Source organism: Durio zibethinus, chromosome 8 (genome assembly GCF_047325235.1).
Source record: "Durio zibethinus cultivar Kanyao isolate XHJ-2024 chromosome 8, ASM4732523v1, whole genome shotgun sequence".
Taxonomy (NCBI): domain Eukaryota; kingdom Viridiplantae; phylum Streptophyta; class Magnoliopsida; order Malvales; family Malvaceae; genus Durio; species Durio zibethinus.
In genome coordinates, this window is record NC_143169.1 from 426,823 (window position 1) to 442,245 (window position 15,423).

General features: G+C 32.6%; 3 pseudogenes; 2 read left to right on the forward strand and 1 right to left on the reverse strand.

Moving 5' to 3' along the window:
• Positions 1–3,566: 3,566 nt before the first annotated feature.
• Positions 3,567–5,165, forward strand: LOC111278755 (berberine bridge enzyme-like 4 pseudogene; annotated as a pseudogene).
• A 5,209-nt stretch (positions 5,166–10,374) lies between these two features.
• Positions 10,375–12,724, forward strand: LOC111278397 (berberine bridge enzyme-like 8 pseudogene; annotated as a pseudogene).
• Positions 12,725–13,381: 657 nt separating this feature from the next.
• Positions 13,382–14,998, reverse strand: LOC111278847 (berberine bridge enzyme-like 3 pseudogene; annotated as a pseudogene).
• Positions 14,999–15,423: the final 425 nt, after the last annotated feature.

A 15,423-nucleotide genomic window follows, 5' to 3' on the forward strand; every position in this document is an offset into this window, starting at 1 on the left:
CCTTTATTTTTTTATGAGTAGATTATTCAATGTGTTTTTTTGCTTGAAACACCTTTAATAGTCTCTCATAAAAAATTACAATAGATTATTGAAGATATTTTTTACACAAAACACCTTCAATAATTCTCTCATAAAAAATTGAGAGGATTATTGAATGCATTTTTTTACAAAAAATACATTTAATAATCCTCTCTAAAAAATTGGATAGGATTATTGGAGGCATTTTTTTTGTAGAAAACGCCTTCAATAATCATCTCTAAAAAATTTAAGAGGATTATTGAAGGCTTTTTTTACCTGAAACACCTTCAATAATCCTTTTTACAAATAGTGACATTTTTTTAAGTAAACGCCGCTATCATGAAAAAAATGACGTGCCTAAAATTTTTTCACAAAATTTAAACCCCTCTTATTCCCTGTAATTTCCTTTCTTTTCCTAACTTTTTCCTTGGAAGAGAATGGCAAGAAAGAAAATTTAAATCAAGAAGATTAACAATATAATAATGAGGCAGATGACTTTTTCAAAGAGAAGATGAGGAATTTTCAAGAAAGGTCATGAGCTTTCCACTCTTTGTGATGCTGAGATAGCTCCTCTAGTCTTTTCAGACGCTGAAAAGTGCTTTTAGTACTCTAACACAAGGTTGCTTTTACTTATCTCATATCTACATGTGAATGCTTTGCATTGATTCATACTCTATCTCTGCTGGTTTAATATGGAAATCTTTGCCTGCTGTTTGATTTAATGTGTTGAATGTGCTTGGGTGAGTGTGAAAGGAAGTGAGAAACATAATTGTTTTGAATGAAAATCTTTTGAATCAAGAGAACTGTATAAAAGTATAAATTCATGATAACTGAATGTACTTGAATCTTTTATTTTATTACAAAAAAAAAACTTCTTTTAATAATTTGTCAGAAGCTAAAGGGTTTTAGGGTGGAAGGCCATGGTTTCACATGAATATCTGTATGATAATTGTTGATGCTTGTTTGTATTTTTTTTAACCTTGTTTAAGCCATATTTTATGACTAATCAGCTATCTTATAAGAAGTTTATGCTTTTCATATATCTTTCCTGATGCAACTTAGAGCACAAACTGATTTACCTTTCATTTTTTTTTATCAGAACTTGATCTGCTGTCATTTTCATTTTCTCTCCAAGCAAATAGCTTTTAATTTCAGTTTTTTTAATTGAATCTTATTACAATTTTAGGTTTCTTATACTTTTTTTTTTAATGTTCTTTAAGATTTTCATAATGAAATTTACAAATTCTCATGATTTCCTTTTTAAATTCTGTAGAATTCACGTTGAACTAAATCTGGTTTCAAAACCACACACCTAACCTATCTTCAGTGTTTTGATCAAAACTCCATGAATTCTACCTTTATTTACTTCAAAATTGTTTCCTAGATTCCTAGTTCATAAGGCCATAATCTAGTAAAAATTTAGCCTCAAATTCCATCTATACAAGTACAGTTAAATCTTCAAAGTTAAGTCTAAATCTAAAAGGTAGAAACAATCCATGCATGAGAACTTGATGAATGATGATCCTCTCTCCTTCTAGGTGTTTGATTTGATTCTCTCATACTTTACATTCTTAGTTTTACATGTTTACTCATTATTTTTAATTGATTGTATTTATTTTCATGAATTCATTTAGTGTTTGGATAGATTTAATTGTTAATGCTTTATTTTTCTCTGTTTTAAGTATCACTTAAGTTACTAGTCCATTAAGCTAATTTTTTTTTATTTTGCTATCATTTTCTTGTTGAATTTTGTAGCAAACTTGACTGATGAATTTTAGTAGGTGAAAGGTGCATACTGTAGACCTATAAATTTGGATTGGTCCTCTATACTTTTTTCAATTACTTTCTAATGATTTCATGATATAATTTTTGCTGCTGCTAAGTCTAAAAAAGAATTGATCTCTATAGACACAGCTGTACCATCAGTTCAAGGTACAGCATAGTTAATTTATCCATTACACAATTTGTATTTCCTTCTTAAAACTCTGTTGCATAGTCATTTTATTTTGAAGGATTAGTTTATTTCCCTCTCGAAGCATTTGAATCCATTTATTTTTATGAATATATTTACGAGCTAAAAATATGATTTGAAATGGTTTATCTTATAAACTTCATGGAATCAAATAATCTTTATATTTTTCTAATGCAATCAAACATGAACTTGATTGAAGATCTATCTCTCAGCCTTTCATATATTCTCATTCCCTCAAATTATATGGCACTGCATTTCAAGTCTAGCAATTTCATAATGATATATGCAAAATGGAAGAACTATGATTATGAAAGGCATTTTCATGAAATGCACTTAGAGAGGGAGTGTACATCCTTTTGCCTTGTGCATTTATCTTGATCATTGGCCAATAAATATATCTTAGTTTGTTACTTTGGTTAAATTTGTATCTCTGTTATTTCTGCATGTATGTAACAATGAGATCTTGTATATCTCCTTGATTTTATCTTGCATTACAAATTTTATGGTACTTTTTATAGCTTAACTAATGACATTTTTCAATCAGAATGGAACATGAAGTTGTGGAGAAGATAAATGAAATGCACTATGATGCATTTCTAACAGCACATTTTGAGGTTCTTGGAGAAATGTTCTTTTTAGCAATGGAAGCCAAGAAGAGGAATGGGCGTTGTAGGCTCCATTCAAAGCAAGTGCGACTCCTTCCATAGAGTCCGTTAACGGGCAAGAGGAAAACAAATGCAAAGTGGAATGTTTTTTATGTATTAAACTTTGTGTTACATGTATATTTGAACAAATTATGTATTTAGATATTTAAATATTTATAATATTCAGTTTATGAATTTTAATTCATTTTTATTTCTTTTAACAATTTTATTTAATTATAATAAATATTAAAAGAAAATTAAAAAAAAGTAAAATTTTTTATTTAGCAGCGTTTGTATTTTAAAATATCACTAAATACTGAATTTAATGATGTTTGTATCAAAAAATACTATTAAATTTAGTGACGTTATTACTACAAATGTCGCTATTTTTAGCATTTAGCGGCGTTTTTAAATATAAACACCGTTAAATTAACGACGTTTTTTTATACAAACGCTACCAATTTAATGGTATTTTATGATAAAAATATCACTAATATAGCGACATTTTTTAGATGTAAATACCATTATATTAGAGGCTTTTTTCATATACAAACGCCTTAATATAGCGACATTTTTTTGAAAATACTGTTATTTTTCGTGATGCGTACATAGGCGACACTTTAAGTGACGTTTTTCACAAACATCGTAAATCTTTTAGTAGTATTTATAAACACCGCTAAATATTAAAAAAAACATCACTAAAAACCTAAACCCCTGTAGTGCATACACCGATGAAAAATCTAATTCATTATTTTTGTGAATTCTCAACTTAAATAGAAATTTCTGTTCAAAGAAATTACATAAATATAAATATATATATATAATTAATTTAGGGAAGAAATTGTTCTTTGACTTGGACTTTCTTCTCTTTTTTTTTTTTTGAAAGGGAGAAATTGGGAAAGAAATCCTAGATTATTAGGTAAATCAAACACCAAAGCCGAAACATGTTGCCATCACAGACATATATACAGAATGAAGGATCCAAACTTCCCACTACTTCCAATCCTTTTAAGTACATTATTTTTATTGTCATGGCGGGCAACTTTAGACGCTTCTGCAGTTGACAATTTTACCCAATGCCTATCCGCTACAGTATCTGAATTAATTTACGGCCCTGCTAATTCCTCTTTCGAATCCGTTCTTCAGGCACGTGTCAGAAACCGAAGATTTTTTACCCTTGAAACCCCCGAACCAGTTGCTATTGTGGCAGCCACTCATGTGTCCCATATCCAAGCAAATGTTGTTTGTGCAAAGGATCATGGCTTGCAAATTAGGATCCGAAGTGGCGGCGATGATTATGAGGGTTTTTCTCATAGATCCAATGTAACTTTTCTCATTCTTGATATGTTCAACCTTCGTTCCATCGATATCGATATAGAGAACGAGATTGCTTGGGTTCAGACTGGGCCAACAATCGGTGAACTTTACTATAACATTACTAACAAAAGCAACGTTCATGCCTTCCCAGTGGCAGTCGCCTTCCCAGCGGCAGTCTGCCCTAGTGTCGGCACTGGCGGTCACTTCAGTGGAGGTGGGCATGGGAACATGATGAGAAAATATGGCCTCGTTGAGGATAGTATCGTCGATGCTCAAGTTGTTGATACCAATGGCAATATCCTTGATAGAGCCTCCATGGCTGAGGATCTGTTTTGGGCTATTAGAGGAGGTGGAGAAAGCTTTGCGGTCATTGTTTCTTGGAAGATCAAGCTGGTCAGGTTCCAGAGAAAGTGACAGTATTCAAAGTGCCTTTCACTCTGTAACAATGTGCAACTGACGTTGTTTATAAGTGGCAGCAAGTTGCATCTAAAGTGCATGAGGACCTCTTTATAAGGCTAATGCCATCTGTTATAAATGGAAGATGCCCTGGAGAGAAGACGGTATTAGTTGATTTCATCGGTTTCTTCCTTGGACAAACTGATAAACTTGTTCCGCTGGTGACTTGAAGCTTCCCTGTGTTGAATCTTACAAAAGAGGATAGTAAAGAAATGAGTTGGCTGGAGTCAACTCTTTTCTGGGCTGATTTCCCGACCAAAACGCCGGTGGAAGTTTTACTCAATAGGACACAAGGGGCAAGAGATTTTTTCAAGAATAAATCTGATTATGTCAAAAGTTTGATTCCTAAGGAGGGTTTGGAGAGGATATGGAAGATGATGATTGAGATAGGAAATAGTACAATCCTTGAATCCGAGATTCCATTTCCTTATAGAGCTGGGAACCTATTCTTAATTCAGTATATTCTTTCATGGTTGGAAGAAGGGAACAATGTGACCAACAACAACATTGACAGGTCGAGAGGCATGTATGATGGCATGGCACCTTATGTTTCCAAAGAGCCAAGGGAGGCATTTCTCAATTACAGAGACCTTGACATTGGTAGCGCTGCAAGCAACCGGACGAAATTCATTGATGCTAAAGTCTACGGGGGTAAGTACATTAAGGATAATTTCAAGAGATTGACAAAGGTGAAGGCCGAGGTGGATCCTTGTAATTTCTTTAAGAATGAACAAAGTATTCCTCCACGCTTATCTTAGGACTGCGGCAGAGAGAAGTATTTTTATTTTTATGGTTAATTGTGTTCCTAGAAAAAATTAATGGGTAGGAAGTGATCATTCAGTCAATCCCAGCAGTATGACCTCCATCTTCCTGGTCTATATATAGCTACTCAAACAGTACACATCTTTGTTGTAGGTGCATTCACATCTTTGTTGTAGGTGCATTTGAAAAACCAAGTTCAGTTGCACTTTTTCTTTTTCTCTTTAATAACCTTAACAGCTATCCGTCTTTCTTTCTCTGCCTATCTGGTCTTCATTGTCGCCATCAGTAATCGTCATCTTTTCAAATAGAGGCTCTCTTTACCGCTAAGCACTGTTGTTGTAAACGACGATAGCTTTCCCATTTCTTTTTTACCTTCATAAATTTAAATCGTTTTCCAAGGCCATAATTTCGTTTTATTTTTTTTCGTTTTTTATTCTCAATATTTTTATTATTTTGCCTTTGTTGTTGATTTTTTGTCTTCATTTTTTGTCATCTTGTTCATATTTTCTATCATTTTATTTATTTTTGCTAATTTTGGTGATATGGGTTATGATTTTTTCTTGATAATATTTTGATTTCAATTTTGCTTTTTTTTGTTTATTTTAAAATTTGATTCCTTAAAAGTTGAATTACTATCAGTTGCATTTTTTTTATATTTTAAATCAAGATATATTGATTTTTATTTTTTTTATTTTAGTTAAGGGAATAATGGAACAGTTATCTGATGCAGTGTTTGGTATCATTTGTAAGATTATTCGAATAATATAATTTTTGAAGTAATTTTATTATCAAGTTGATCTTATCACTTATGATTTGAAATTATTTTTTTAATTAACAATAATTAATTCTTAAGAATTAAATATTATTGTATATAGTATTACAAAAATCAAATATTATTTTGTTTAAAGTACAAAATTAACTATACATATTATAATAGTTACATAAATTGATAATTTTAATATTGTTTAAAGACAAAATATTAGTAATATTTTATTTATTTTATAATAAAATATTATTAAATTATTAAATATATTTATTGATAGTAAATTATTTTTTATAATATAAATTATTAAAAAATTGAATTAGAAAATAAATCTAATATATTAATTCATAATAAAAGAAAATTTTAAATTATATAAAATGTTAAAAAATTAAAAAAAACATATAAATTATTTTTTAACATGTTATAATGAATATTAGTTTGAAATATAAAATAATTATAATTTTAAGAGAGAGCAAGTTTTTAATTTACATATTAAATCTATAATATTAACTATTATTAATTTTATATATCACTTTACCTCAATAATAAAGCTTCTCATTTTTTATATGAGAATTAGATTATCTTCTAAACTAATAATATGATCACTTTTCATGATTCAAGATTATCGTTATGTAAATCACTGAACGGCTATCAAATATAGTAATAAAATTACCATGTTTAGATCACCATAATTTTTAAAGTAATCATTCCATACAAAACACTACTTAAGTAACTTTCTATTTTAACAAAAAGAACGGTGGAGTTATCTCCCGTATAAAAGTAATGACCAAACTAATAAAATGAATGACAGTGGAAAGGTGGCAAATTAAGACCCTTTAGAGGGTTGTTTTATTGTTTTAATATATAACTAGACTGCTATCTCTGGTTCATTTGGGATTTTTTAAATTTTTATAAAAATAATTTTAATATTTTATTTTTTTTATAAGAAAAGAGTTGAAAATTTTATATTTAAAATTTTTTATAGATTGTTTGTGTGGATTGGTTGTAATTATTTTTTAAATTTATTAAAAAATCTCAATTATAATGTTTTTAACTTTTAATTTAATTTTTTTGTTTTTAGGAAATATTATTTTTAAAACCAATTTAAATTTTAGATTTGGTAATTAAAAAACACTTTTTGTTATTTTGTAAGTTTTTTTAGTTCATTTTTGTGTAGGTTATTTTTTCAATTAATTATTCTTTTAGTTGCATTTTTTTATATCTAAATATGTGATTGAAATTTATTATGTTAGTTAATTTTAGGATTTTCGAAGTTGACTTTTTCATTAATGAGTTAGAATATATTTTAGGGGATTTTTTTAATGTTTGGTTTGATTTTTTTTGAAAAAAAAAAATTAAAGGACTTTATAATTGCCTACAAAACTTTCTCCTCTCTCTACTCACCTCTTACTTTTCAATTTTATATTTTTATTATAATTAATTATAATTACAATTATAATTAAGTAAACAAAAAAGAAAATATTTTTTTGAAAAAAAATTTTTAAAAATTAAAAATGCCACATGACGAGCAAAGAGCTCGTAACATGTCAACATATTAACCATTAAAACTTTTTGTGAAAACAATTTTTTTCAAAAAAAAAAAAAAATGACATGTAACAAACAAAAGTCTCGTTGCTTACCTTGTCATATGTTACGACACCATCCTTAAGGCATAGTTTTAATCTATAGATATAAATTTTAGTGTTTGGAAGCCCTTGAAATTGTTTAAGGTTAATAATTTTTCTAAATTAGGGAGCAGCAACCCCAAAAAAATATATATATTTTTATCAAGAAAAAACCCCCAGTTAAAAATCAAAGACTAATAAGAACCCAGAAAAATCAACTGAAAAACTTGGATGGATAACCAAAAGGACTAACCAATGCTTACACTTTAAAGAAATTTCTACCACATGTTAGCTGGAAAAATTTTAATGTTTTTCACAAAACCAAGTTGAAAATAGAATTTTTTTTTTTTTTTTAATCATAGCCATGAAAACCCAAAATGAAAATCAACTGATATAACTGAAAAGTTAAAACTTACAAATAGATCTCAATAAAAGAGTACAACTTTTGTAATTTAATTTATTTAATAATCTAAGCTAAAAATGGAAAGTACAATTCATATTAATGAAAACCCTGAAAGAAAATCACTAAAAAAATTAGAAATATGATGCAGCCCGTTTAATGGAGTCCTGATATGGCGTACTTCTAATAACTGAGATCACCAATGATGGAATGTGCAAGAAGAGAATAAAAGTAAGTAGAAGCCTGAGGAGGGAAACGGAGACAGAATGAATGAAAAGGAGTAATCGGTTTCTTTAATTCAACCATCATAATTATCGTTCCCCAATCATCAAATTTATACTGATGTGTAAGAGATAACCGTTGCAAAAGTAGAAGACAATAGACACTTTATGGGCTAAGAGTAACAAACTTGACTCGGCTTACATGTAGCCTAAGCAAAGTAAGCAACAAATTGAAATAACAAGCTAATAATAGAAATAACTATCATCTTCATAACTAGGCATGTAACAATACCCTTATAAAAAAATCCTTGTCCTCAAGGATTAAAAGCTAGAAATTTCTGTTGTAGGTTATAAAGGACCTCCCATGTTGTGTCTTCTGGAAATGAATTAGCCCACTACACCAATACTTCTGTCACTGACCTATTTCAATTTTTTTCCCATCCTTCTGTCGATGGTCAAGTGAGGCCTCTTGCTGATAGTAGCATCATCTGTAATCAAGGGCATTGGTGATTGTGAGGAAACAACTCTCACGTGTTTTTTAGGTTGGGATGCATAGAATGTTGTATGAACTCTCGAACCAGGAGGTAATTATAGCCCGTAAGTCACTTTCCCAATCTTTTCAACAATTTGGAAAGACCCAAAATACTTCGCAAACAATATAAGGCAGCTTCTGTTAATAATAGACCTTAGCCTATATACTTGTAGCTTCACATAAACCCACTCTCTTGGTTCAAATTCTCTATTCGTCCTTTTTTTGTCTGTTTAAATTTTCATTATCACCTAGTCTCTTCAAAGATAGAACTTGAGCATGTTAATAATTGCTTCTCTAGCTTGAAAGCTCTTATCGATAGTCCCAACAATATAATCTCCACCAAATAAGGCAGATGCACAAAAGCTAGTTACTCGTAAACAACCTCACATGGGGTAGTATGAATAGCAAAGTGGCAATTTTTATTGTACCGCCGTTCTGCTAAAGACAACCACTTGGTCCAGTCTCTCAAATTTTCACTTGTCATACAACTTAAATAAGACTCTAAACATCTGCTAACTATCTTCGTTTATCCATCAATTTACGGATGGTAAGCAGGAGTAAGATTAAGGGATGTACTATGTCTTTCGAACAGTTTTTGCCAAAAATGACTCATGACTATCTTATCTCTATCTGAGACAATGCTGCTAGGTATACTATAAAGCTTGTGGACTTGGTTCATAAAGACTTGAGCTACAAACAAGGAAGTAAATAGATGTGATAGAGCAATAAAATGACTTACTTGCTCAACCTGTCCACTACAACTAATATGACATCTTTATCATAGGATCTAGGCAATCCTTCTATAAAGTTTTTAAAGTTACCACTCTAAACTTTTTCTAGAATTAAAAGCGGCTGAAGCAATCCTGTGCTAGCAGAAGTGTCATATTTATGCTATTGGCAGATTATGCATTCTCTAACATACCTCGTTACCTCTTTTTTAAGCATTTCCCAATAGAAAACACTGATGATTTTCCCCATCGTAGCCTACACTCTTAAGTGTCCACCAGTTGTAGAATTATGGAAGTAATGAATCAATTCCCCTCTAAGCTTGTGATCATTTCCCACCACCAGCTTGCCCTTCCTTTTGAGTAAGGCCCCATGTAATGTGTATTTGGATTTAGCACTGTTAGAACTCGATAATTCTGAAATGATGCTTTGCACTTGTATGTCCTGCTCTCAGGACTACTTGATTTTGTCTATTAAATCAGTACTTAGGATGGTTATAGCCATCAACTTCAGTTCTGATTCCTTTGACTTCTTGGAAAGTAAATCAGCTACTGTATTAAAAGCTCCCTTTGTATAGCTTATTTTTATTTTTAAAAAATTTTAGAGAGAAAACAAACAGAATGAAAAGCATGAACGGGATCAGTTTGTGGAGTGAAGGGGTAGAATTTGGTCCCTTTCGACAATCTAGCGTCACTAAAGGCAAAAATGCATTTCACGATGCCGAATTAGCGCTATAAGAGGTCAAGTCTAACCCATCACACTACGAATTAGGGTGGTTTAGTGAAAGGTCATTTGTAACTTAGAGTGCATTAACATACAAGAAATCATGAGAATTAAACCTTCTAGCCACTTGCTAATATATAATTCATATATATAATCCCTCCAAGGTTTTCTCAACATGCTCATAATTGTCCATCTGTACAGTTTACAAGAAATTTGATGTTTCGGCTGACATTTTATTTATTTATTTAGGATATGATTTACATTTTTAGCAATGAAACAAAATTGAGAACATCTAGTAAGGTGAAAAAAAAAAAAGGTTGATGAGATTAATCTTAATTTATAGTATAAAATTTTCAAGCAGCTAGCTGTGCTTTGCTTGGTTTGCTTAACGGGAAAATTTTCAACGACATTTGGTACTGCTTTGTAAAAAATATGGCATTTAAGGCAAGATTTGACTTGAGACCCAACATTATTTTGTGCTGATTTGGCAAAAAATATGGCATTGAAGGCAAGATTTGACTTGAGACCCAACATTATTTGGTACTGATTTGTTAAAAAAAATGGCATTTTAGGCAAGATTTGACGCTGGAAACCTTGAGGCTTAAGCATGATGAGAAATGTTAGCGTAACATATGTAAGGAAAGTTTCAAACATCCAAGATGACTTTTTTTCAAGTCTACGGCAGCGAATGCGGTAAGCTTTTGTTATCATCTATCATTGCGCTTTGCCACATTTTACAAAATAACACCAGCTATCGCGATGCATGAAATATTTATATGAGTGTTTAGCACATCCACTGGAAGAAACATATCCAAGTAAAATATGAAGACTTCAGGTTTTCATATGCTCAACAGTGCTACTAGTATTTCAGTTGTTTTGGTATTAGTTTCTTGGGCCAGTTGTGATTCAGTTCAAAGCAGCTTTCTTCAATGTCTGCCATACCATTCTGAGCCTTCAAACCCAATTTTGGATGCTATTTATACGCCCTCGAATTCTTCATTTTTAACTGCTTTGCAAGCATATGCTAAAAACCTTAGATTTTTAACACAAGCGACACCTAAGCCGCTAGCTATTATAACTGCCATGCATGAATCTCACGTCCAAGCAACTGTTATTTGTGCCAAACGCCAAGGACCGCAAATCAGAATCCGAAGTGGTGGCCATGATTATGAGGGCCTATCTTACGTTTCAATGGTTCCTTTCGTTGTACTTGACATGTTCAATCTCCGCTTAGTGACTATAGATGTTTCTAACGAGACTGCATGGGTTCAAGCTGGAGCAACCATTGGCGAACTTTAATACAGAATCGCAGAGAAAACTGATTCCTATGGATTTCCGGCCGGAGTTTATCCTACTCTTGGAGTTGGCGGACACTTTTGTGGAGGTGGCTATGGAAACCTGGTGAGAAAATACGCCCTCGCAGTGGATAATATCATTGATGCGCGATTGGTTGACGTCAATGGTACAATCCTCAACAGAGAAGCCATGGGCGAGGATTTATTTTGGGCCATTAGAGGAGGTGGAGCAAGTTTTGGGGTAATTCTTTCATGGAAGATCAAACTGGTTCCGGTTCCTACCAAAGTTACAGTGTTCAATGTAGCAAGAACCTTAAAACAGGGCGCAACAGATATTGTTTATCAGTGGCAACAAGTTGCCCATAAGTTACACGAAGACCTTTTCATAAGAGTGATGCTACAAGTCGTTAATGGAAGTCACGGAGAGGAGAAGACAATTCAAGTTTCTTTTATTGGCCTCTTCCTCGGACAAACAAGCAGACTTATTGAACTAATAGGCGATAACTTTTCCAGAATGTGGCTACAGGGAAAAGACTGCATAGAGATGAGTTGGATCGAATCCACTGTTTTCTATGCAGGCTTTCCTAATGGAACTTCTATAGACGTGCTGCTCCGCAGGCCCCAGAATGATCTAACGTTTTTCAAAAGCAAATCTGACTACGTGAAAGAAGCCATTTCTAGAAGCAGTTTAGAATCCATATGGAAGATGATGATTGAATCAGAAAGAATTTTCATGTTGTGGAATCCATATGGAGGAAGGATGGATGGGATTTCGGAGTCGGAAACTCCCTTCCCGCATAGAGTTGGAAACCTTTTCAAAATCTGGTATAATGTGAATTGGAATGAAGATAGTGCTGAGACTACCGAGCAGTACATAAATTTGATGAGAAATTTTTACAGGGGAATGACTCCATATGTCTCCAAGTCTCCGAGGGAGGCATACGTCAACTACAGGGATCTTGACATTGGCAGCAATCCAAGTAACAACACAGACTTTGCAAATGCTATGGTTTATGGGAGGAAATATTACAAGACTAATTTTGATAGACTGGTGCATGTGAAAACCATGGTTGATCCTCATAACTTCTTCAAAAATGAACAAAGTATACCGGTACTTCATCCTTGTACTAGGAAAGGAGAAGAAGATCAAACAATAGGTGGCGGTCGGTTGACAAATAAAGGCTATATTACAATGTATAATCGATTTCTTATTATGTTATGTATACTAATATATATATTGGTAGTTTTCGGAGACCCATTGTGTGGGTGAAAGAGCAAAAAGGTCAATGGAAGATGAAAAGAAGTCATGTAAAATAAAAGAAAAAGAAACAATCTTCCAATTACTAAAGTATTGAAATCTTAAGTGGAAAATATTAAAATATGAATTCATATTTTACTTTTATATTCTAAGAACTTAAAGTGAAAAATATTAAAATCTTTATGCGTTGTAGAATTTTAAAATGTGTACATTAAAAGAGCATGTGAAATGTGTATATCAATTGAGTATACATAGCATTTAAAAAAAAAAAAAAAAGCTTTTATAAGTATGTGAAACTTGAAAAATTAAAATAAAATTGATTTAAATTCTATAATTATTTCAATTACATAAAGTATTATAGTAGTGTATAATAGGTGGTTGTTGACAGCATTCTATGCACAAAATTCGAATTAGAATATAAGATAAAAAGTTTGGAGTAAGTAATAATTTTAATTTATAAAAAATATAAAGTACTTGCTCTATAGAGTTTCCAAATCTATCATCAAATGCATAGGATAGTATCAATTTGCTAGAATCTAATAGAATTTTTTTTAGGAAATTACAAATAATAAAGAAATTATAATCATAATAAATATTCCATTCATATAAAAATTTACTGAATTAAATCATACAAATTATGTTGGATTAAACTCACATATAATGATATTTGAATCTGAGAGATAAAGTGTGGACTTAATTTTGAGATGGAAATGGTGGAATACTTTGTTCATTTTTGAAGAAATTATGAGGGTCAACCATGGCCTTCACTCGTGTCAATCTCAGGAAATTGCCCTTGAAATACTTTGCTCCATAAACTTCTGCAACTTCAAAATCTGTACAATTGCTGCCATTGCTGCCGATGTCAAGATCTCTGTAGTTGAGGAATGCCTCCCTTGGGCTGCTGGAGACATATGGAGCCATTGCAGCATGCAAACGTCTTGACCACTTAACGTAGTGTTTTGTAGCCTGGATGCTACCTTTGGTCCAGTACACTCCATACTCAATTTTGTAAAGGTTTCCAGCTCTATGTGGAAATGGCGTTTCGGATTCTGATATCTCAGCCATTCTTCCACCATAAGGGCTCATTTCAAGGAAATTCCTATCGGCAGTTTTCATCATCCATTTCCATAAGGTTTCTAATCCCGTCTTAGGTATCGTGTGTTTGACGTAATCTGACTTGACTTTGTAGAAGAATTTGTTCTGGGTTCTATTGAGCAAGACCTCAGGGGGTGTTCCATTTTTGTAACCGGCCCAAAAAACTGTAGATTGAATCCAACTCATTTCCATGCAGTCGCTTTGCTTCAATCCCAATTCAGGAAAGCTCGCATTCATCACTTGGAAAAGTTTTTGGTTTTGTCCAAGAAACTGGCCTATGAAAGCAACTTGGACCGTCATGTTGCCGCTTGTAGTTACCCCAACAGGCGTGGCTCTGATAAAGAGATCTGTGGATAGTTTATGGGCAACTTGCTGCCACTCGTAAAAAATATCTGTTGCCCCTTGTTCCAAAGTCATTGCCACTTGGAAAACAGTCACTTTAGTAGGAACACGAACCAGTATGATTTTCCATGAAAGGATGACCCCAAAACTAGCCCCACCACCTCCATTAATGGCCCAGAACACATCTTCTCCCATAGATTCTCTGTTCAGGATCCTACCATTGACATCAATCAATTGTACATCGATGACGTTATCGATGGTGAGGCCATATTTTCTCATCAAGGGCCCATAGCCACCTCCACTAACGTGCCCACCAACGCCAACAGTAGGACACACTCCAGCGGGGAAGCCATGGACTTGACTTCTCTCTGCAATCCGATAATAGAGCTCGCCGATGGTCGCGCCTGTCTGAACCCATGCCGTCTCACTTTTCAAATCAATCTGGATAGACCGAAGATTAAAAAGATCAAGTATGATAAATGGAACATAAGACACATATGAAAGGCCCTCATGATCATGGCCACCACTTCGAGTTCTTATTTGAAATCCGTAATGTTTTGCACAAATAATGGTAGCCTGGATATGGGATTCATCAAGGGCTGCTATAATGGCCATTGGTTTCGGAGTTGAAGCAGTTAAAAATCTAAGGTTGTTTGCACTTGACTCCAAGACAGATTGAAAGGAGGAATTATTCAGAGTGTATATGGCATCAGTTATTGGTTTAGAAGCATTGGAATGTTTCGGAAGGCATTGCAGAAAATTATCCAGGGCTGAATCTGATGTTACCAATGAAATTGAGATCAAGAGGATGTAAACTATTGTGAATATAATCGACTTTGAAGCTTTCATTTCTGTGTTGGTGATAAATTGTTGTCTTATTTTGTTGTAACTTCTAATGTCTTGTTGGTTTCAACTATATATTTCTTGATGATCACATTGTCCAAAGAATAAGTCAAGGTTGAATTGTGAAATTACTGTGAATATTCTAAATAAAGAGAATATGTACTAGGAAAAAAGCTTAAAAATTTCATGTCTATTTCATGGGAGTGATCCTGTTGGTTTTAAGCTTTTTGGTAAACTAAACTGTCATCCCTGACGTAACAACTTTGTTAAAAATCATATTTACTTTATAAAACTCGTGGATGGTACGTAAGCGATCAACTTCCAAGTATTTTTATCATGCCCACTGCAATAAATTAATTAGGTCAAGAAAAAAATGACTTCTCCTTTCTTTTATAATGTCAATTTGAGTGGGAAATTTTGTAAATCAAGTG